Source organism: Notamacropus eugenii, chromosome 2 (genome assembly GCF_028372415.1).
Source record: "Notamacropus eugenii isolate mMacEug1 chromosome 2, mMacEug1.pri_v2, whole genome shotgun sequence".
Classification (NCBI taxonomy): domain Eukaryota; kingdom Metazoa; phylum Chordata; class Mammalia; order Diprotodontia; family Macropodidae; genus Notamacropus; species Notamacropus eugenii.
In genome coordinates this window covers 107595511-107618220 of record NC_092873.1, presented here as the reverse complement: position 1 = coordinate 107618220, position 22710 = coordinate 107595511, and the positions used below count along the sequence as shown (strand labels likewise).

Below are 22710 nucleotides of genomic sequence, written 5' to 3'. Positions count from 1 at the left end.
GCTCAATGCAATGACCTGCTATGATTCCAGAGGAAGGGCTTCTGGCAAAGCATGCTATCCACCTCCTTCCTGACAAAAAGGTGAGGGACTCAGGGTACAGAATGAGTCATCTACTTTTAGGATGTAACCAATACAGGGATATATTTTGCTTGACTATGTACATTTGTTAGAAGGGTTGTATTTTTTCTTTGCCAATGGATGGGGAAAGTAAGAGGGACAGAAGGTAAGTTTTCATTAATTGAAAAACTTATATGCTTATTCAAGTGAACCAGTGTTGGAGACAGTCGGGTAGCCATGGTGGAGAAGGTCATAAGAACATTTCTCACCTCAATACTACAGCCAATTAGAGAACCTGATTGTAAGGCCCTCTGAATAAGGGTAAGTAGGTTTTGGGCATGGGGGTGGGGGGGGAGGGAGGGGGAGAAGAAGGGGGGCGGCTTTAGAGGTCGTATGTTTCAACCACACTTCCTGTAAAGTCCTCAAAGCCTTTAGTTGAGGTGCCCCCAGTAATATGGTCTGTGGCTGTGGAGAGGATAGTTAGTCAGTCAACAAGCATTTATTAAGTATCTACTCTATTCCAGGCATCGTATTAGGCTCTGGGGATACAAAATATGGTCCCTGACCTCAAGGATAGTGCTGGGGATACTTGGAGGGGTTGAAAAAACAGATAGAGAAGCTCCACTGGAAGGTTTGGGACCTGAGTACCAGAGGAACAGTAGAGGAAGGTGGGTGACTGGAGGGAGTGAGAGGGCAGGGGAGCAGTACATGGTTGAGGGTCCCCCAAACTGAGGACTCACTTAGCATAGGCCTTCTCCTGCAGAGCAGTCCAGAACTCAGTCCTCTCAGCTGAATGCACAAGTGCTAGACAGTTACTTTTTGTGGGCAGCAGGTCACCCACTACCACATCTAACCCTTCCTCAAACTGCCAGATCTGTGGGCACAGAGATGAGTATCAGTCACGGGACCGAGGTTACTGCCTGCCTAAGAGTCTGTAGCCAGAGCTCCTCCTGCTGGTTGATTCCCAGTCAGGCACCTTTGCTGACCACCCCACCAACCCACTAACAACAGAGAATCAGGAGACCAGAGGACTAGTCTCAGCTCTGTCATTAATTCCGTGTGTGTCCTTGGACAAATCTTTTTCCTCCCTGGACCTCAGTTTTCTCATCTGTAAAGTCAGAGGGTCAGATGAGATCATGGGTTCTTAAAACTTTTTCTGTGTCATGGACTCCTTTGACAATCTGGTGAAGCCTGCGGACCCTTTCTAAGAATAATATGCTTAGATGCATAGGATTGGGATAGCTAGGTGGTGTAGTAGAAAGAGTACTGGCCCTAGAGTTAGGAGGACCTGAGTTCAAGTCTGCTCTCAGACACTTACTAGCTTCGTGGCCCTGGACAAGTCACTTAACCCCAATTGCCTCCAAGAAGAAATGCATAGGATTACAAAAGAAATTAATTATATTTAAATACAGTTATGAAAGCATTAATAAAACCAATTGATGGACCCCAGGTTAAGAGCTCCTAGAATAGATAATATCTAAACTCTTAGGTCATTTTCTGTATTTCAAAGATCTGTGAGTTTGGCCATTGGAGGGCTAGCCAGGCCCTTGGGTTCTTTTGGGTCATTGCAACTCCCCAGGACTCTTAGGGACCACCTACTCCAGCCTGTTGTGTTAAAACTGTATCTAATTCAGGTTCCCCTGACCACCACTTCCTCCACCCCCCACATCTGCTTTACTGGCCTACTTGTAGTAAGCTCATAAATAGCCAGTATAAAGGGGCAAGAGCAAGAAGTAAACAAAGGGGAACGTGGAAGTCACGTACAAACCATCCCACAGGTCAAAGGGGCATGATTTACAAATTATATTTGTACAAAATATATCTAATACTTAATATAATAATATATATTACTTATATATACTTAATGTAATAATAATTTGTACAAAATATATAATAATATATTAACCACAAATCACATTGTGGGAATATGTGCTGAATCAGCAAAAGCCATCTAGGGGCTGCTGTTTGGGCCTTTTTGTTCTATCATATATAAATCTCAAATAAATTCCAGATGTCCACAGTGAAGACCAGCAGATCACCAACTGGTGCTAATAATTTTGAAACGATGTGAACATGTTAACTTTAAAGTTTTGGGGTTTTTTTGGAGTGGTAAGGCGAGGCAATCAGAGTTAAGTGACTTGCCAAGGTCACACAGCTAGTAGGTGTCAAGTGTCTGAGGCTGGATTTGAACTCGGTTCTTCCTGACTCCAGGGCCCTATACCACTTAGCTGACCCTAACTTTAAAGTTTTACTGATAACTTTGAAATGATTTGGATATGTTAATGAACTGGTGGCACAGATGAGAGTTAGCCTATTCTGCCTGTCCCAGACTCTATAAAAAATGAGACCTTAAAATCCTGCACCTGTAACACTTCCATCTCCTAAGGGTCCATGTTGCTCTAAGTGTTCCCAACTCCAATCCATGGTTATGTAAGTGATTCATCCCCTCCCCATCCTCTTCCTTATGTTGCCTACCTTCCTTCACCAACCCAATCCCTGTCCCCATGCTCTCTGCTTCTGAACTCCTATTTACCACTTGTCTCTGTACTGTTTGTGGTATCTGCACCCCCACACACCCTATGAGCTTATTAAGTGTGATTGCAGCCCCACTACCTTCATGGTCTTTCCCCATGAGTACCCAAAGATCCAGACATACCTGCCTCGCTTCATGATTTCATTAACTAATGATCAGTTCACCTGTATATCTGCCCTTTGTCCTTTAGTATCACTGACAACTCAGACTTGGGAGGCTTGGTCTAAGCCCTGATTGCTCAAGTCCTTTCCACCTCCACCCACCCATCCATGAGTCCTGTGTCTCAGTAGAATTGCCAGAAAGCTGAGGAGGTGACTTTGATGTTGTCTTTGCCATAGTTTTTCTACGAAGGTCATTGACCTTGTCTCCTTTTCCCTGCCAGCCTGTCAGGGCCAAGGTAACCATACCTTTGAATTACCCAGAGAGAGACCAGAACGAGGGAAGCCTTTCTTTCCTTCCCCTCCTTGAAGTCAGGTCTCTCTGCTCTTTCTGCAATCTGAGCATTTTCATCAATTTACAAAGCACATCTGTCCTTGTGCTTGTGCTGTCTTATACTTTTTCCCCATGTTAGGTCTTCCTCTCCAACTGAATGAAGGCTCCATGATGGCAGGGAGTCATCTTCTTTTGGCAACTTTCAGCCCCTCCAACTTTCCCTAGATCATGTCTCTTATGTAGACTCATTTTGTTTTAGGTCAAGTTGTGATTTCATGTTCAGGGAGAATTCCCAGTGTGGAAATATCCTCCACCAATGTAAATCAGCAACTGACAGTGTTAAGAGAGTGGCCTGAGGCACGAGACTTAACCAGGGTCATGCAGCTTGTTTGTGTCACAGGTAGGCCTTTAGCCTAGGTGTTCCTGACTTGAAGTGTGGAGCTTTATCCACCATGATATACAATTTCCATTACCCAAAAGTAGAAAATGTCTGAATAGTCCTCCTGGAAGCTTTGCCCTTGGGGTACCACTTGGTAGAGCATTTTTTCCTGGAGGCTGAGAGAACCTGTGGCAGCAAGGAGCTAGAAGTCCCCTAGAGAGAGAGAGAGAAAAAACTAGGCAGGCATAGGTATCACTCCCCTACCTCTGTACCCTTTGACTCCAGGCTTCTTGGTAGTAGAATCCACACCCTTTCCCACTTGACCGAAGTACCCACATTGCAGGAATACCAGTATGAATCCACATCATTCCCACAAATGGATTCTTGGGGCAGGTTTAATAGAAGCCCAGGTAGGTATGAGAGAGAAATAGTGAGGAGAACAGAAGCTCACAAGATAGATTTCTGTACACCTTCTTTTACTGAATCTCACCTGAGGGCCAGCTCCTCATGAAATGGCCCACCTCCTTGGAAAACTACCCTTCCTTGCCAAGCAACGGAAGTCCCTTTTCTGGTTCTAAATCAATAGTCCTAAAACAAAACTAACTTGTTTATCTTGAGAGTCCAGAATTCAGATACTTAGCTTTAGGAGTCCACTTTGATTCATAGATTTTAAATATAGTAGACAGGAGCTCGAAGGCCTGTGTCTCTTTCTGGCTGAGTCCTTAGAAGACAAAGCTACTAAAAGAGAATAGTGAATCTGGTCTAAGAGCTACGTGGTGAGGAGAAGGTGCAGGTAAAGCCCTCTCTTCTGCCTCTTGGTCTTCTCTGTACCTTGGCAAGGAGTAAGGCTTTGCCAGGGATCTGGGCAAAGGCATCTACTGCTAAGTAGGTGCCAAGAGGGACATTATATGCTTTCCTCCTCTTAATACCATTAATAATTATATTAACCTCATAACCAGCGATACACTTAGAAGGAGGAGGAAAGGAAGGAACAAGAAGCCGAAAGGAATGAAGCAGCAGGTGGAGGAGAGCAGAGACCTGCTTTTTTCTTCTTCCCAACTCTCAAAGGATGAAAGAGGAGGAATGGAGGTAGCCTATGGAGTCAGAGACACTCAAGGCTTGGATCTAGAGTATCTGTGTTCTCTTCCTCATCCTTTAACTTTTCAGTAACAATAGTTAGAGTAATTCAGAGGCAGAGAAATCCTTAGGCAGGAAAATATAAGGAAAAGAATCCCTGTCCCTTCCCTAGGAGCCCCTTCTGGGTAATGAATAGAAAGTACTCTGAGGTTGGAGGGGCTTTTTGGGGGGCAGGGTGGAGGAAGAGCTACAGTCCCACATCTCTGTTTTAAAGAACCTGGTCAGGTTATAAGAAACTGTCTCACCCACCTACCCAAATGCCTTTTTTCCACTTCCTCATCAAAAGACATAATAGTTTATTCATTACTTGAAGAATGCCTGATGAAGGGAAAGAGGACCTGGATTGAAGGGGCCCAGGGGACAGTAGGCATAAGGAAGGAAGGAAGGCTGAGAATCTAACTAGATTGATGGCCGGGGAATACTAGTTTAACCTCCTCTCCTTGGATATACTGTAGGTTGGATAAGGGAAATTTATGGATTGGGGACAGTCCTGGCAGTCAGAGGTGGGGGGAAGGAATGGATCTTGCCCATAGTCATATACCTAGTATATGTCCAAAGATAGGACTTGAACAGAATTCCTACTAAATTCACTAGGCTTGTCACAAGTGCATAAATACTTTTTTTTTAGGTTGGAACTATGACTGGTATAGGTATCTCTCAGTGCAGAAACTTTACCCACCAATGCAGACCAGCATCTCTTCTATAACTTCTATCAGATTTAGAACGTGGGCTTTTATGGGTCCTTTTTGCCCATCTACAATGTCCTGTGGAATAAAAGAGGTCAAGATCCCAGAATATCTCTGGATTTCTCCTCCATTCCTCCTTTCAGTATTCCCTTGTTGGGACCTGGGAAGTCTCTGGAGAATTGGCTGCAATGGGGATACCAAAGTTAGATCATACTGAGGACATAGTTGGTCTGGTCAAGGAGAGGAATCAAAGCTGATAGGACTGGAGGCTTTCAAAAGTATTGAGAGCAGAAGAAATGACAAGTGCTACTCACCTGAGGCCTCTTCCACTGGATGTCTTGAGTTTGAATGGAGTAGGGTCCCAATTCCTTATAGCCAAGCACTTCTGGACCAGTAGGGAAGTATGGGTCTCTGAACAACACTGTGCCTTAATCTCTTCATAGTCTTGGTTTAGATATGGAACAGCTTTGTTATACCTCCCCAAACCTTCATACTGAAGTCTGTCCCTCCGGAGATGAGATGTCATCCCACTGAAGGACATCATGGCCTTAGGCTTTGCTTGTTGGGGGAAAGGTCAGTAAACTCAGGAAAGGGGTCCTATGTAGAATAGAAAAGAGGAGATCTGGGAATATTGAGAAGCAAGAGGAAGGGAAGGGGAAACAGCATTATTAAATGCCTATTACGTGCCAGGCACTGTGCTAAGTGCTTTTACAAATATCTCATTTGATCCTCAAGGCAACCCTGGGAGGCAGGTGCTATTATTAGCCCCATTTTACAGATGAGGAAACTGAGACAAACACATTACCCAAGTTCACACAGCTAGTGTCTGTTTGAACTGAGGTCTTCCAGACTCCAGTCCCTAGATGCCTTGAGAATAGAGAAGATGACAGGGATCACAAAGTGAGGAAAAACATAGAAATTAGGGTCAGCTTTATAGTCACCATGCAGCTCCAATAATCACTTTCCATATCAGCACCTGGCCCCACAAAGGCCAACATGGGGAGAACTAACTGCCCACTATTTGTAATGTTCTGGATACTGAATTTATCTACAAGCCAAGCCCAGTTACTCATATTATTAACTCATGGGATATAGAGCTGAAAAGGACCTTATAGTTCATCTAGTTAAGACCCTTCCTACTCCACCCCCTTTTTATAGATGTGAAAAATGAGGTCTCCAGAGAGTATTGTTCAGTCATGTTGGGCTCTTCATGATTCCATTTGGGGTTTTCTTGGCAAAGATACTGGAGCAGTTTGCCATTTTCTCCTCCAGCTCATTTTACAGATGAGGAAACTGAGGTAGGTAGAATTAAGTGACTTGCCCAGAGTCACAAAGCTAGTGTCTGAGGTTAGATTTGAACTTAGGTCTTCCAGGCCCAGCATGCACAGGCTCTACAAGTTAATGATAATACAAGTCAGGACTTAGGATTTCATGGGCATGGAAATCATAAAAGTCAGGATTTGAATCCAGGTCTTCTTAACTCCAAGTCTCTATCATTGAGTTACGAGGCCAAACTGCCTCACTAATTTGTGTACTTGTCATGTCTCTCCTATCAAACTCTAAGTTACACGGGGATACTCTTCATCTTTCCTGGGCATGGAAATACCTGGTTCCTGCACCCATGCAGATGGATAACTCATCTGTAATATACAGTCTTAGAAAGGCAGCTAGAAAGACTTTAAAGGGTCTTAGGGATTAACCTTATTATTTTTATAGAGGAAGCAACCGAGACAGAAAGGTTGACCCATGACTTGCCCTCTGTCAAAGCTAGAGTCTAAGTTGACATTTAAATTCCTGATTTCTAGGCACAATGACCATTTTGTGCCTCTAGAGTAGTGCCTCGAGAGTAACCTTGGCTGCAATGTCGTGAGGTGATGTATGTTATTTCTCTTTGACTTCAAGAGCAAATATATCACTTTCTTAAATTCCAGAATGCATACCTTCATTTGTGCCAATAAGAGTTTTGACATTTTTTAAAAAGAAGGGGAAATAAGACACAGGAAGGTTTTGGGGGCAGTGGGAATAGGAAAAGGGGGCGTAGGTGCACACAGGGAGTGGCAGGGGGAATTGAGAGGTAGAGGGGCCTTGAAGAATGCAGTCAGATTCATGAAGGTATGTGTTGGGTAAACAGAAAACTATAAACAGAAAAATCTGGCTGAGAATCTCACTACCAGTGTCTTCTTGCACTCCTGAGACCGATAGACGTCTGCCCCCATCCCTAGTGTCTTCCCTCTGGTGCCAACCCTGGCTCAGAAGAAGTCAGGGGATCTGAGAAGGGGAAGGAGGGAGAAGAGGGAGAAGAGCTCACTGACTGAGGCACCCTTCACGACTCTCAAAAACCTTAGTCCTGAGGCTGTCTGTCTCTCTTTCTCTCTTTGTCTTTCTTTATCTCTGTCTCCATGTCTCTCTCTCTCTCTCTCTGTCTATCTTTGTCTCTGTCTCTCTCTGCCTCTCTACCTCTTTTTCTCTCTTTCCCTCTTGCTCTCTTGTCTTGTCTATGTCTGTCTCTTTGTCTTTCTCTGTCTTTCTCTTTCTCTCTGACTCTGTCACCCACACCCACACCCACCCACACCCACACAAACACACACACACCCCTCTCTGGGCCCCAGTCCAGGCAAAATGCAAATTCCCCAAATTCTCAGCTGAGTGGGGAAGTGGTTACCCTGAAAGAACATAGTTGCTGATGAGGATGGTCGTAGTTCTCTATACTACATCTTGGGTCTCAGGGTAAGTACCATCTATTGACCTTGAAATCCTACCCACAACCACTCTTAGACTAGTCAACCACATCTTATGTATATAGGCCTTAACACATGGTGATCAGTCAGTCAATTAGCATTTATCAAAGGCCTACCACTGCCAAACACTATGCTTAACATTGTGGATACAAAGAAAGGCAAGAGATGGTCAAAGAGCTCACAATCTGATGGGGAGATACCATGTAAACAATTACGTACAAACAAGCTATATACAGGATAATTAACAAAGTGGAGGCACTGGAATTAGAGGGGTTGGGAAAGGGTTCCTGTAGAAGATGAGATTTTATCTGGGACTTGAAGGAATCCAGGAGGCAGAGATGAGGAGGGTGAACATTCTGGAAATAGGAGATAGCCGGTGAGCTATCAGAGATGGAGTATCTTGTTGAAGGAACAGTGAAGAGATCAGCATAACTAGATCGAAGAATTTGTGGGGGCTGTAAGGCATAAGAAGACTAGAAAGGTTGGCAGGGTGAGGACAGATTAGAAAGGACTTGAACATCAAACAGAGGATCCTGGAGGCAATAGGAAGCCACTGGAATTTATTAAGTGGGAAAGCTGGGTTAGGGAGAGGGGGCAGGGAATGACATAACCAGTCAAACTTTAGGAAAATCACTTTGGTAGTCGAATGGAGGATGGGCTGAAGTGGGAAGAAATTAGTGGCAGGAAGATCAATCTAAGTAGACTAGTAGTCCAGGCATGGGGAGATAAGAGCCTGCACTAGGGTGTTAGCAATGTCAGAGGAGAGAAGGCGGGCATATTGGAGAGACATTGCAAAGGTGAAATCAACAGATTTCTGCTGGCAACAGACTGGATATGGTGTTATGTGTGAGAGAGACAATAAGGAGTTGAGGATGATACCTAGGTTTCAAGCCTTGGGGACTTGGAGGATAGTGGTACCCTGGACAATAATAGGGAGTCTTAGAATTGAGGGGAGAGGTTGGGGGAGAGATAATGCGTTCAGTTTTGGACATACAGAGTTTAAGATGTCTATGGGACATCCTATTTGAGTTTTATTTTTAAAAATTTTAAATTTTTTATTAATTATTATTAATTATTTTATTTTTAGTTTTCAACCTTCACTTCTACAACCATTTGAGTTTTCTAATGGCCAGTTGGAGATACAAGACTAAAGATTAATAGAAAGGTTAAGACTGGATAAGTAGGTTCATAGAGATGACATTGGAAGCCATGGGAGATGATCAGATCATCAAGTAAAAAAGAACAGAGAGAGAGAGAGAGAGAGAGAGAGTCCAAGACAGTACTATGGTCTGTGCTTGATAAATGTGATTATTTCTCCCCACAGCTAAAAGACTTCCTAGACATCTTTAACCAGACCTCTCCAGTGTATGCCATTATCTTGGAGATTAGTTAAATAATAAATAAACTTTTATATAGGATTTTAAGATTTACAAAGAGCTTTCCATTGATTATCTCACTGAAGCCTCACCAGCCCTTGGAGGTATATTTTCTCATATTTTACAGATGCCAGATACATCTGTGTGACCCTGGGGAGGTCATTTAACCTTAAAGTCCTCTAGGTCAGAGGAGTCAAATATGCCCCATGGTAGCGGAAGACACTCCTGCTCACTGCCTCAACCAGACTAAAATGTAATTGGGAAATACTTAAACGAAATAAAACACAAGAGAGAACATAGACAGTGTTAATGATGTGGTTTTCTAAGCCAATATGCAGCACAAAGGAATCAAACTTAGTGGACTCCACTTCTGTTTGAGTTTTAGGCTAAAGCTCAAGGTAACTTTCTTAAGACTAGAGTTGGTAGATAAAGTTTCCTCAGACAAGGGAAGTTCCCCTAGACCAGGAGGTGGGGAACCTGTGGCCTTAAGGTCACATGTGGTCTTCTAGGTGCTTAAGGGACATCTTTTGACTGAATCCAAATTTTATAGAAAAAAATTCTACCCCACTCCTGCCCTGGACTAATGAAATCCCAGACCCAATTCCTATATTCATTCTACAGTTGAAACAGCTGAACCTGAAAGTAACTTGCCCATAGTCAGAGAACCAGTAAGTGTTAACAGGCAGAATCTGAATGCAGGTCCTCTCAACTCCAAGGCTATGTTGCTTTGGCCTCTATGTTAAGCTGACTCACTTATCTATGTGTTGGTTCTATTTTCACTATCAGACTACGAGCTAAATGGGGATAACACTCACACTGCCTCTCTCACAAACTTATTGTAAGGAGTTGGGGCAGCTAGGTGGTGCAGTGGTTAGAGCACCAGTGCTGGAGTCAGGAGGACCTGAGTTCAAATCTCCCCTCAGACTCTTGACATTCACTAGTTGGGTGACCTTGGGCAAGTCACTTAACCCCAATTGCCTCATCCTGGGTCATCTCCAGTCATCCTGAGGAATATCAAGTCACTGGATTCAGATGGCTCTGGAGGAGAAGCGAGGCTGGTGAGCTGCACAGCCCTCCCTCACTCTAAACAATGTCAATTTCAAGTCATGTCATTGTTTCTCTGATGACGTGATCTTCTTTGGCAATGAAGGACCAACACAATTACAATTGTAAGGAGTGGTTTGCAAGCTTGAAAGTAACTATATTAATGAATTATTTGTATCTTTAATCATTTTGAGCATTTTCCTGTTCTTCATCTCTGTATCTCCGATCATTGCTCATAAACACAAAGGCTCTCTGCTAAAATTAGCAGCCTCTGGTGTGAGTGCTTCCTCCCTGGGGAAGAATCGCAGAGTCTTTGACATTCAGTAGACAAATCCCAGGAAGTTGCCAGGTTCATTGATTCTTGCCACAGATAACAAATGAACTCAAGTTCACACTGTCACCATTTCATATTACCTTCTTTGTTGCTGGAGTTGAAGCCTAATATCTGCTGGATAATTCAAGGAATGCGGCTCTTTCCTCTGATGGGATAGTTTTCCCTGTACCCACCATTTTAAGAAAAGTGTCTTCAATTCTCAATGAACTCTGCTCCTGACTCTACTTCTCTGAATTTCTCCTCCCTTTCCCCTTCCCCAGCCTTCTTTTATGTGTAATCTTCTCGTGAGTTCAAATGTGACCTCAGATGCTTATTGGTTGTGTGACCCTAAGTACGTCACTTAACCCTGTTGGCCTCAGTTTCCTCATCTGTAAAATGAGCTGGAGAACCAGGTCAGTATCTCTGCCAAGAACACCCCGCGTGAAGTCATGGAGAATCAGACACAACTGAAAAGCAACTCAACAACAATGTAGTGTCTTTCTATATTACTGAGTTAATCACTTTACAAATATCTCATTTTATCTTCACAACCACCCTGGGAACTGAGAGCTCATTTCATCCCCATTTTACAGATGAGGAAACTGAGGCAAACTGAGATTAAGTAAAGCTGTGCCTGGCACATAGTAAGCACAATCTAATAAACGCTTGCCAACTTGATCTGATCGAATGATACGCAGAAAGTCATCCATGCTTGTCATAGACTGCAGACATAGACCCCTGACTCTAACACACACACAAGAGGGAAACCGATCAGAGTTCCTTGTTCCCTTCCCTTTGCCTGGCACCATAATCCTCCTCCCAATAATTACCTTACCTTATTTTGACCATTCCTCTTCCCCATTTTAAGTCCTTCTTCTCTTCCCCTTTTCCTTGATTCCCAACAATCAAGTTGATTTAAGTTCAGCTTAGTGAACTTCCCTCTGGGTTTCCATCTAATGTGAATTGGTAATTGAGTGCTGGGAGATGGGATGGGAAATGTGTAGTGAAAGGTACCATTTATACAGCACCTACTAGGTGTCAGGCACTAAGCATTTTACAAACATTTGTGTCTCACAACAACCTTGGGAGACAGGTGCTATCATGATTCCCATTTTATAGCAAGGCAAATAGAGATTAAGTGGCATGCCCAAGGTCTCTCAGCTAGTAAGTGTCTGAGGCCAAATCTGAACGTTAGTCTTCTTCACTCCAAGCTCAGTGCTCTATCCACAGTCATCAAAGCCCAGCTCCTTAACTTGCATCTTTGTATAAGTCAGGGGGTCAGTTTTCTCAGGTATAAAATGAGAGAAATGGACCAGAAATCAGGGGTGTGGAACCCGCAACCTCGAGGCCACATGTGGTGGTCCTGAAGTGCAATCCTTTGACTGAGGACCAAGAAGGCCACATGTGGCCTTGAGGCTGTGCATTCCTCACCCCTGGACTAGATGATTCCTGAGGTCTCTTCCAGCTTTAAACCCTAAAGTTCCATGAAAGATCATTTTGTACCAGGAGATAAGAGATGTGAGCTCTGCTTCTGGCTGTGCCCACTGCCTGTGTAACTGGCCCGTCTCTAGGCTCTGTCTGCCTCATCTTTCACATGAAAGGTTGGAACTGGATGATGTCTGAAGTCCATTGGATTTATTTGTCTTTGAACAAATGTTCCTCCATCTTTAGAGTGTTCCTTGGATTAGACTTTGAACTCCTTGAGTTCTTTAGTATAGTTCTCTTAGTATAGTGCCTGGCATATATAGGTATTTAATACATGTCTATTGACTCACTCGTGTCCTTCTTCTAGAATCTAGCTGGGGCTTTTCCCGGTACATAGTATCGAAACATTTTGTTGTTCAGATTCTTTGTGGTCCCATTTGGGTTGGTTTGTTGCTGCTATTTTTATTTTTTATTTTTTGGCAAAGTTACTGGAGTAGTTTGCCATTTCCTTCTCCAACTCATTTTACAGATGAGGAACCTGAGGCAAATTGGGTTAAGTGACTTGCCCAGGGTCACACCACTAGGGAGGCTGGATTTGAATTTAGGGAGATGAGTCTTTCTGACTCCAGGCTGGTACTCTATCCACTGCACGACCTGGCACATGTAGGTAATTAATTTTTGATTAGTGAATTGGTCTCATTTATTAGCACTCTCTCTTAAACTTTGTATTAAAAAATAAAAGTCAGCAGAACCAGAAAAACAATGCTTATAATGACAATTCTGTAAATGGAAACAAGAAACTCAGCTGAGGGCTGGGGATTTTTAAAAAAATGCTTTAATGACCCCGAAGAAGAGAAGGACTGTGTGGGGGTGTGGGATGTTGTACATACTGTCAAACTAGGTTGAGGTATTGCTTAGCTTTACAGAATTGTTTCCCTCCCTCCCCTCGCCACTTTTACTGTTACAAGAGATGCTCACTAGGGAAGAAAGAGGTAGGCAAAGGGGAGTAGGGAATATATTTGGAAAAGGTGACATGGAAACAAAAACAAATTTTTAAAATTACATTGTATTATTTTGCATTTATTTATATATACACACCTGCCATAGGATCATAGGAACGTAAGATCTACAACTGGAAGATACCTAAGAGACCATTTAACCCAATCCTCTCATTTTCCAGAGAAAGAAACTGAGGCCCAAGGAGGTTAAGGTGTGCTTCTTGAGGGTAGGGAGTGTTTTGTTTTTATCTTAGTGTCTCCATTTTATCTTAGTGTCTCCATAGCCTAGGAAGTTGCCTGGACATAGTAGGTTCTTAATAAATGATTACAGAATTGAATTTTTTGTGTAAATTGAGTTAAAGCTTCCAAGCATCTGGGCACAGTGGGTAGAGGGGAGATCAGACTTTTGGAGGATGGGGAGCTACTCTATTAGGCTTTAGAAGTCAAGGTTCATTTTCCTTCCCTCAGACTGGAGTGGGGGGCCTGTCGTCCTAAGTAAAAGTCTTTCATTTATTGATATTTATTAATGAAGGGACCACAGTTGGGGGAAAGGGAGTAGCTGGAAGTCCTAGGGTGGAGAAGAATTTAGAGAAAGGAGAAACAAAGGTTGACACAAGGGAAACAGCCCTTGTTCTCAGGGAGCTTCCAATCCAAGGGGCCAGACCAGATTGAGACATAAAGCAAAGAAACCCTCAGAGGAGTGCCAGGTGAACGGAATGAAGTTAGTGAAGACTTCTCAGTGCTTAACAAAAGGTTTTTAGTAGATGGTTAGGCCTAAGTTTCAGTTTCCCAGAAATCATGTGACTTTTAATATGAATCTTAAACTACCCCCCTTGGGTTGCCACATCAACATCCACATCAACATAATGTCTTTTGGTTATTCCACTGCTACCTTGTCCGCTATTCACAAGGTAGACTGTCGTGTTTAGATTATGAGCCTGCCTCCCAGCCAATGGCAGTAAAAGGCTAGTGGGGGGAGAGATCTGCGTTAGGGCTACATAATCTCTATTTTTGCCTCCTGTAGTTGCCTCACTCTCCTGATTACTTATCATAGAGGAAATGCCCTTTCTCGCGAGATCATAATAAAATTTTGCTGCTTTGCTTCTACCTTGAGAAGTCTCTGATTTTTTATTTGAGCCGGTGGTCTCTGACCCACACATAGGGGAACTCCCCAGTATGTAAACTGGCTGTAAGCATGTATGTCTCAGTGATAATCACAATCAGCTTTGCATTATTCCCCACCAATACATTGCCCTTTGTTATAAACTCTCCAAAGCTCCCCTCCACTGCTTCTGTATTCTTTTTCCTCTCTCTTCCTTTCAGTTTCAACTAAACTCCCACCTTCTACAGGAAGGCCTCACCAACCCCTCTTATTTCTTAATGCTAATGCCTTTCTATTTGTCCTGTATACAGCTTGGTTTGTTGTTGTGCCCTCCATTAGGCTGTAAGCTCATTAAGAGTAGAGACTGTCTTTTGCCTCCTTTTGCATCCCAAGCTCTTAGCACAATTCCAGACAAATAATAGGTGTTCAATAAATGTTTATTGATGGATTGATTGAATTACAATAGCCTCTTCTTAATTGGGTCTCCTCCCTTCCTGTCCATTGTATACTCAATCATTGCTAGATTGAACTTTCTAAAACCCTGCTTTGATCATGACTCTTCCCTGTACAATGACTACCTTCCATACTTTCCTATTGCCTAAAGTCTGCCACGTTAGTGATATGTCCCACTATTCATTCCCTTATATAAACCTCCGATCCAGGGAAATGAGACTACTCTATTCCTTCCCCAAACAAACCTAACACTGTATACTTTTGTTAAGGACATTAGTTCTTTCTAGAATAACTGTCCTAGCTCTAACTCCATCAATGTTTAGACCAACTTTTGGGGTCCTGTTCAAGGATCAAGTCTTCCAGCCTATATGAATCTATGGATCCAGTCCAATCCTATTATTTTATGGAGCGGGAAACTAAGACCCAGGGAATTTAAGAACAGGAGAGAGTGGTCAGGTACACGTCCCTTCCATAAGAGAAATTCTTATATATCTTGTATATCAGAATGACAACAGGCACATCCTTCCCAGAAAGATACAAGCATGGACCAGCTAAGGGGATGGAGTAACTGTAGGCTGGGGATGAAGGATGGAAGAAGAGGAGGGTTCCACTGGCCTCTGGAGGACTCTTGTAGAAGCTCAGACAGAGGTCAGTATTCCCTAGATATTCTCAAAGAGGCAGTATGGAATTGTAGAAATTACATTTGGAATCAGAGGGTCTGGGTTTGACGCATGCCTTTGTGTCTTTAGCCAAGAAGCTTTCTTCCTTGTTTGGGCCTCATTCTTATTTATAAAATAATGATCTCCAAGTTCCCCATCTGGCTCTAAATCCTAGTCATGCCAGAAAATATCTCTTTATTTTTCCCACAAAGATCTTCTATCCAACTGTAAGTTCCTTGAAGGAAAGTCTGAGGTTTTATCATCTTCCTAACCCCATTGCAGAGGTCAGTGTCCTACACACAGCAGATATGCAATAAATGTTTCTTGTACTTAAACTTATTTTTTTTTGGTTATTCTGCACTTGACAAATACCAATTAACATGAATATTTTTGTACCCAAAGAAAAACAGAGAAATAAATGTTCATTGTTGGATGAATGTGAAATTTATAAAGAGGTCCTGTGTGGGTTTTTTTCCCCTTTTTCCCTGATCACCCTAAGAAACAGATCTAATCATGGTATATGCAGTTTTATAACTCTTTGGGCATAATTCCAGATTGCTCTCCAAAATGGTTGGATCAGCTCACAGTTCCACTAACAGTGTATTGGTGTCCCAATTTTCCCATGTCCCCTCCAACACTCGTCATTTTCCCCTTCTATAATTTTAGCCAATCTGACAGGTGTGAGATAACTCAAAAGTTGTTATAATTTGCATGTCTCTAATCAATAATGATTTAGAGCATTTTTCATATGACGATACATACATGTACATATTGTGTACATACTATATGCATAATATATACACTACATATAGTATATGTGGTGTGCTATGTTTATAGTATACTATATACGGTATACTATATAGCACATATGGTAGGTACGACATATGCCATATATAGTATACCACACATACTATATACAGAGTATACTATTTATATATACTTATATATGCATATCTACTACATGTATGTGTGTGTATATGTATTTCTTTATCAAAAAACTGTCTGTTCATTTATAGCAACTCTCTTTGTGGTAGCAAAAAGCCCTGGAAATTCAGGAGATGCCCATCAATTGGGGAATGGTTGAACAAGTTGTGGTATATGATTGCCATGGAACACTGCTGTGCCATAAGAAATGATGAGCACATTGATTTTAGAAAAACACAGAAAGACTTGCATGAAATAATGAAGAGTAAGATGAGAACCAAGAGAACTTTTGATACAGTAACAGCAATACAGTTTGAAGAATAATTTGTGAACAACCAAGTTATTCTGAGTATAATAAAAACTCAAGTCAACTACAAAGGACCCACAAGGGAAGATGCTATCCACCTCCAGAGAAAGAATTGATAAATAGAAGTATGTGTGGTATGGTTTTACCTATATCTATAAATCTGTGTCAAATGGTGGCCTTCTCTAGCACAGAGTTGGGAGGGAGGGAGGGAGACAGTTTGAAATTTAAGATATAAAATAAATTAATTTAATTTTTAAAAAAGAGGTGTTGGATGAAAGAGTAATATTCTTAGGTTCTTTTCCCCTTTCTCCCTCCCAATTAATGAGTTAGACATTTACTCAGAGTTGTTTCTCCTTTGGTGGAGATGGATTATGCTGAATTATCCGCATTCTTTCATGCTTTTGTGCCAAATCATTGGGACATCATTCATTGCCTGGAGTGAGAAAAGTAACATCTAAAATAGCCAGATAATATTTTTCCTTTGTTCGTAGCTAATTAGCCTAGAAGATGGTCAAATGGAAGTCCCTGGGTCTCCAATGCACCATCAATAATTAGGTAAGGAATCTGACAGTTTAGGACTGAAGTCTAGAAAGAGAAGGAATTTAGTTGGCCCAGTGTTGAGGGAGAGGCAGAAATACGGGCAGAAAGACAATGAAATAAAATGCTTCCTAGAACGTTTCTATTGAATTTTAAAATTTACAAAGCACTTTGCTCTCAACAACCTTGTAAAATAAAGAATGCCAATATTATTATCTCCACTTTTAATAAGTTAAGTGCTTTGTCTCAAGCCACTATTAGAGCCCAGATTTTAATCCTAATTTTAAATTCCGTGCTCTTTTTACTAAATTAATTCTTCTTCAATAGAAACCTAAGTCAAGGAAGGACTGAGGAACACAGGCTTGAGTTGAAAACACCAGCAGTGGCTTTTTCTTGTTCAGTGGTGTCGGCTCTCCCCATTTGGAATGTTCTTGGCAAAAATACTGGAGAGGTTTTCTGTTGGGGGTGTAAGCTCAGTTTTCAAGTGGACAGTCTCGGGCAGGTAAAAGTGAGGACTTCTAAACCTCAGAGTTCTCACAAGGCCCCCCAGGGAACAGCTGGGGATTGAGGCGTGAAACATGGGCTATCTCGTGCATTTCCACCTCTTCTCAGTGGGAAACTTGCTGGGGAGAGCATCCCACCCTTGAGATTGGCCCGTGGTCTGAGCACACCTGTTGTTGACTAGCTAGGGGCTGAGAGCACACACGGTATTCATGTGCAAACTATGCGGCAGGAGAGCTTAAGTAGGGACAGGAAAGCCTGAAGGCCCTCTTCTGGATGCGGGGTCCCTTCCGGGGGCTCTTCACGCTGAGGGGCCCTTGGAGGGAAGAGGGTTCCTCCCCCCCCCGCTTCCACTCCCATCCTCTTGCTGTATGATCCTTGCCCCTTGGGAGGAGGAGGATTCCTCTCTCCTGAGGAAGAATTCACCCTGCACATGTAACTAAGACCCTGAATAAAGCCTAACCCTTGTTTGACTCTGGAAAGTCTCTTCTCTCAATACGTTTATCTGGTTGGCCTCCGAAGACCTGCGAAAGGTGAGTAGACTCGGGTAGCTCATCGGCCTCTAGGCCGAACAGTTTTCCATTTCCTTCTCCAGCTCATTTTACAGATGAGGAAACTGAAGCAAACAGGGTTAAATGGCTTGCCCAGGGTCTCACAACTGGTAGGTATGAGGCCTGATTTGAATTCAGGAAGAGGAGTCTTTTTGATTCCAGGCTCACACTCTGTGCAATATGGCACCACCTACTGCCCTAGCAGTGTTTTACAAAATGGAAAATACTTTCACTTTTTCCTCTAGTCAGTTACAGCTACTTTTTATTAGATACTTAAGGCAGAGGTTATTAACCCTTTTTGTGTCATGGAGGGCAGTTAGGTGGCTTTGAGGATAGAGTACTAGACTTGCCCTTGGAAAGAGTTTGAATTCTACTTTTAGCTATGTGACATTGGGCAAGGTCACTTAATATCTATCAATTCCAGTTTCCCCATCTATAAAGTGGAGATCATAATAATATCTACCTCACAAGGTTGTTGTGAGGATCAAATGAGATAAAACATAAAGCTCTTTGCAAACCTTAAAGCCCTATGCAAATACTAGTTATTTTGGACCCACTTTGGCAGTTTGATAAAGCCCATGGACCCATCCTCAGAAAAATATTCTTAAATGCATAAAACACAACACATAGGATTACAAAGGAAATCAAAGATTAGTGAAAATAAAGATGAAATTTTTTCCCATCCAAGTTCATGGACACTTTTTTGGGTGTGTGTGTGGGGGAAATCTGTGGATACCAGACTAAGGACCCCTGCCCTAGAGTCTCTTCATCATTATGAGAAGTAATACTTTCCGTAAAAGTATAGCAGAAAGAGTACTGGTTTTGGAATGGAGATCCTGGGTTCAAATCCTACTTATGGGACTTCAGGAACATCCCTAAACCTCTCTGAGCCTCAGTTTCCTCATCTGAGAAAAATGAGAATGTTGGACTAAATGGTTTCTGACATCCCTTCCAGCTCTGCAGCTATGATCACATGATCTTATGGTCTAGAACTAGACCTTGGCAGTGCGAGTGAGCAGGGAAGAGTATAGAACACTAAAGAAAGTGTCGGTGAGACTAATTAGGGGAGGTTTGCTGCAAGGCTGTATCCCACCCCAATCACAGATGTCCACTGAGGGAGGGGGAGGGAGAGAAAGAGAGAAATAGTCTGTGTGTCTGTCTTTGTCTCTGTGCATGTGTCCCATATTCATTAAAAGTCATTTATTACAAACCTAGGTTCTAGGTGTTATGGATTTAAATAGAAAGAATGAAACAATTCCTCCAATCCTGAGGAAGAGCTTCTTCTTCATTCCCTTCCTCTCTTTTCCACAAAACCTTTCCTCCACATCAACAGGTACACCCTGGGTGCGGGTGGTATCCCTTGGTGATGGAAGAACTCGCTGTTGTTCATTCATATCTAACTCTTCTTCCTTTGGGGTTTTCATGACAAAGATACTGGAGTGGTTTATCATTTCCTTCTCCAGCTCATTTTACTGATGAGGAAATGGAGGCAAACAGAGTTAAGTGACTTGCCCAGGGTCACACAGCTAGTAAGTGTTTAAACCCAGATTTGAACTCAAGTCTTCCTGATTCTAGGCCCAGTGCTCTATCCACTGAGCCACCTAGCTGCCCCTATAAAAGAATAAACCCAAGGAAATAAGATCTTGATGAAATGACAGAAAGTATGAGTGTGGAAGAGGCCTTCATTCCTAGAAGTAAAGTTTTAGAAAGGCAAAGGTAAGATGGGAGATGCCTCTAAGAAATCCAGTGGATCCCTGGGACTGGAATTGCAGTGGGGTAGAGTGGGGCTAAGTAGTTGAAGCAGAAGGAAGGATTTGGGGATGATCTGATGCTAGAAAACCAGTCAAACTGGAGTCAGGAGGATAGAAAAGGGGAAAGATGGAAGAGAGAGAGAAAGGAGGGATAGAGCGATGAGAGAGGTCCCGACTCTTGGTGGTTCTATTCCAGATACCTGGGTGACCTTAAAACAGGCAGGGTTGTTTTTCCAGGCATTTAGAACCTTTAAATGTTGGCCTCCCCAGGACTAGGAAGATGTCCTAGGATCGTAGAAACGGACCATCTAGTCCAAATCCTTCATTTTATAGATAAGGAAAAGGAGGCCCAAGGAAGCCAAAGGATCTGAACTAGGTCACACAGGTGGCAAACATCAGAGACAGCATATGAACTCAGGTCCTCTTCGGGTGTGTGAAGGAGTAAGTGGTATAGTGGTTCCCTTGTGGTTTGCAGATTAGCCCTAGAGGCTGAGGGGATAGGAGGAGATTCTAGTCATCTCTGGGTGCCCAAAGCAATCACTTTCCTGATCAAAAATATGCAGAAATTCGATTAGAACAGGAAAACCAAAAAAGAGATAAGGCAAAGTCTTTCTTTTCACCTACCCAGCCCTAACTCCCTCAGGACATCTAGTGTCCCACATTGTCCTTCCTTCTTAACCCCTTCCACCCCCAAACTCTGCTTAACACTATCCTCCCGGAAGCCAGCCTTGATTAACCTAACCTATTCGGACACTTTTGCCTCAGAATTATTGTATACAAATTGGTATTCATGCCTAGAAAGTGAGAAGCAACACTTTGTTCTGTAGAGAATCACTCCACAGCTGAGGGAGAGCAAGGAAAATGGGCAGAAAGACAATGAAATCAAATCCTTCTTGAACCTTTTCTTCTGAGCTTGAAGGCTTACAAAGCACTTCCCTCCCAATGAACTTGTGAAATAGAGAATTCCAATATTATTTTCTCCATTCAGTCTGAAATTATTTTTGTACTTCATACAGGGACAGAAACCTTTTTCCTCTTCCTTTTCTTCCCCATAATAGACAGTTTCAACCTCCTTGCATAGGATCCCTAAACTCCATGTTACAGAAAATAAGGAGGGGGAGGGACAACCAGGGACAGGACAGGACCAAAAGCCAACATTAACCCAAATTAGATTCCCATTCACAGAATCACAGATTTAGAACTGGCTGGAACTTCAAAGACCAGCTTGTTCAACCTCTGAATTTTTCAGATGAAGAAACTGAGTCCCAGAGAAGTTAAGTGGATTGCCTCTGGTCACATTTAAATGGCAGAGCCAGATTCACACCCCTATCCATAGACTCCAAATTCTGTGAGTTTTTCACTATAACATGATGCCTTTCATTCATTCAATTAATCATTTAATTAATTTCATTCAATTATTTGACAAGCATTAAATAGAGAATTCCATACTAGCTGAGGCCCTCATCAGGTCTCCTAATCCATTTTTTTTGCCTCCAGTCTCACACATCACCCCCTCATCCCCTAATCCCAACACCACCTTCAATCTTTATACGTATGTATGTATGTATGCACATATACATATGTATATATGTATCATTGCATACACATCATTGATATATGAATTTTCTAACGCCCAGCTCTTTTCAAATCACTTTCCTGATAAAAAATAATGTCCAATAAGTCTTTACTGTCTACAGGATCATATGCAAACTCCTTGGTCTGACATTCAAAGCTTTCCAAAACCTGGATATTCAATTTAATTTCCCAACCTCTTGACCACCATCTAGCCTCAGAGGCCCGCCATTCCTAGAGTTCCGCCTGTCTGATTAAATTGTTCTTTGTTCCTAGAATGTCTTCCTCATCCCCACTGTACCATCTTAGCCTGCTTTACCTTGCCACTTTGTTAAGACCAAGCTCAGATGTCATGGAGCCTTCCCTGATCACCCAGTCAGATCTCCCTCCTAGAATCTCTGATTGTCCATAGTTCCCATTTTCCATATTTGTGCATCATGCACTATTTTGTATCATAATAATTCATGAAGATGCTTCATCTCCCTGCCCTCAAGGTCATAAAATCCTTGGAGGGCAGGAAACCAGTTTTATTTGTCTGTACAACACCCTCAGGGCTTATCACACTGTTCTGCATACAACAGGTCCTTAGTAGATGCTCTTTAGTGTTCTGCACACAGTAGATGCTTAATAAATGGTCCTTAGGGGTCCATACATTGTAGGTATTTAATAAATGATCCTTCCATAGTGTTCTGCACATAGTATAGGAACTTAATAAATGGTCCTTAGATAGTGTTCTGCACACAGTATAGGTACTTAATAAATGGTCTTTAGATAGGGTCCTTATACAAATGGACCTTAGATTGATTCTCTTCCTAAGTATATAAAGAGTGGCACATCCAAGCAATTAATCAACCATTATTAAGCACCTACTATGATGAATCCTTGGGATAAAAAGAAAGGCAAAAGACAGTCCCTGTCCTCAAGGAGCTCACAGATGAATCCAAAGCTCTGATCATATCCCTGATGATCATAGCCCATGCTAAACCTCCTACCCACTAGACAGTCCCTGACTCATACCTGCCAGCTGTCCCAGATCCCTCCTCATCTCTGAGTAAAGTACCCTAGAATCAGGTCCTGGTTCACTCCTCTCTTCTTGGGCCCCCTGCTGCTGCCACAAAGGTCACAGCCACGGACACCTGACTCAATTGACTGTGCATTGTCCCTTTTATCCTCTAGCCTTGCCAAAAGCCAGCTCCCTCTGATTGGCTGCTTCTCTGCGTGTCCTGCCCACCCTG

General features: G+C 42.5%; 1 long non-coding RNA gene across 1 annotated transcript; it reads left to right on the top strand.

Moving 5' to 3' along the window:
• On the top strand, positions 1–16748 carry LOC140526239 (uncharacterized). The gene is made up of 4 exons (XR_011974293.1): positions 1–80; positions 265–378; positions 15178–15321; positions 16349–16748. It is a non-coding gene; the product is annotated as an uncharacterized lncRNA (long non-coding RNA).
• The last annotated feature ends 5962 nt before the right edge of the window (positions 16749–22710 follow it).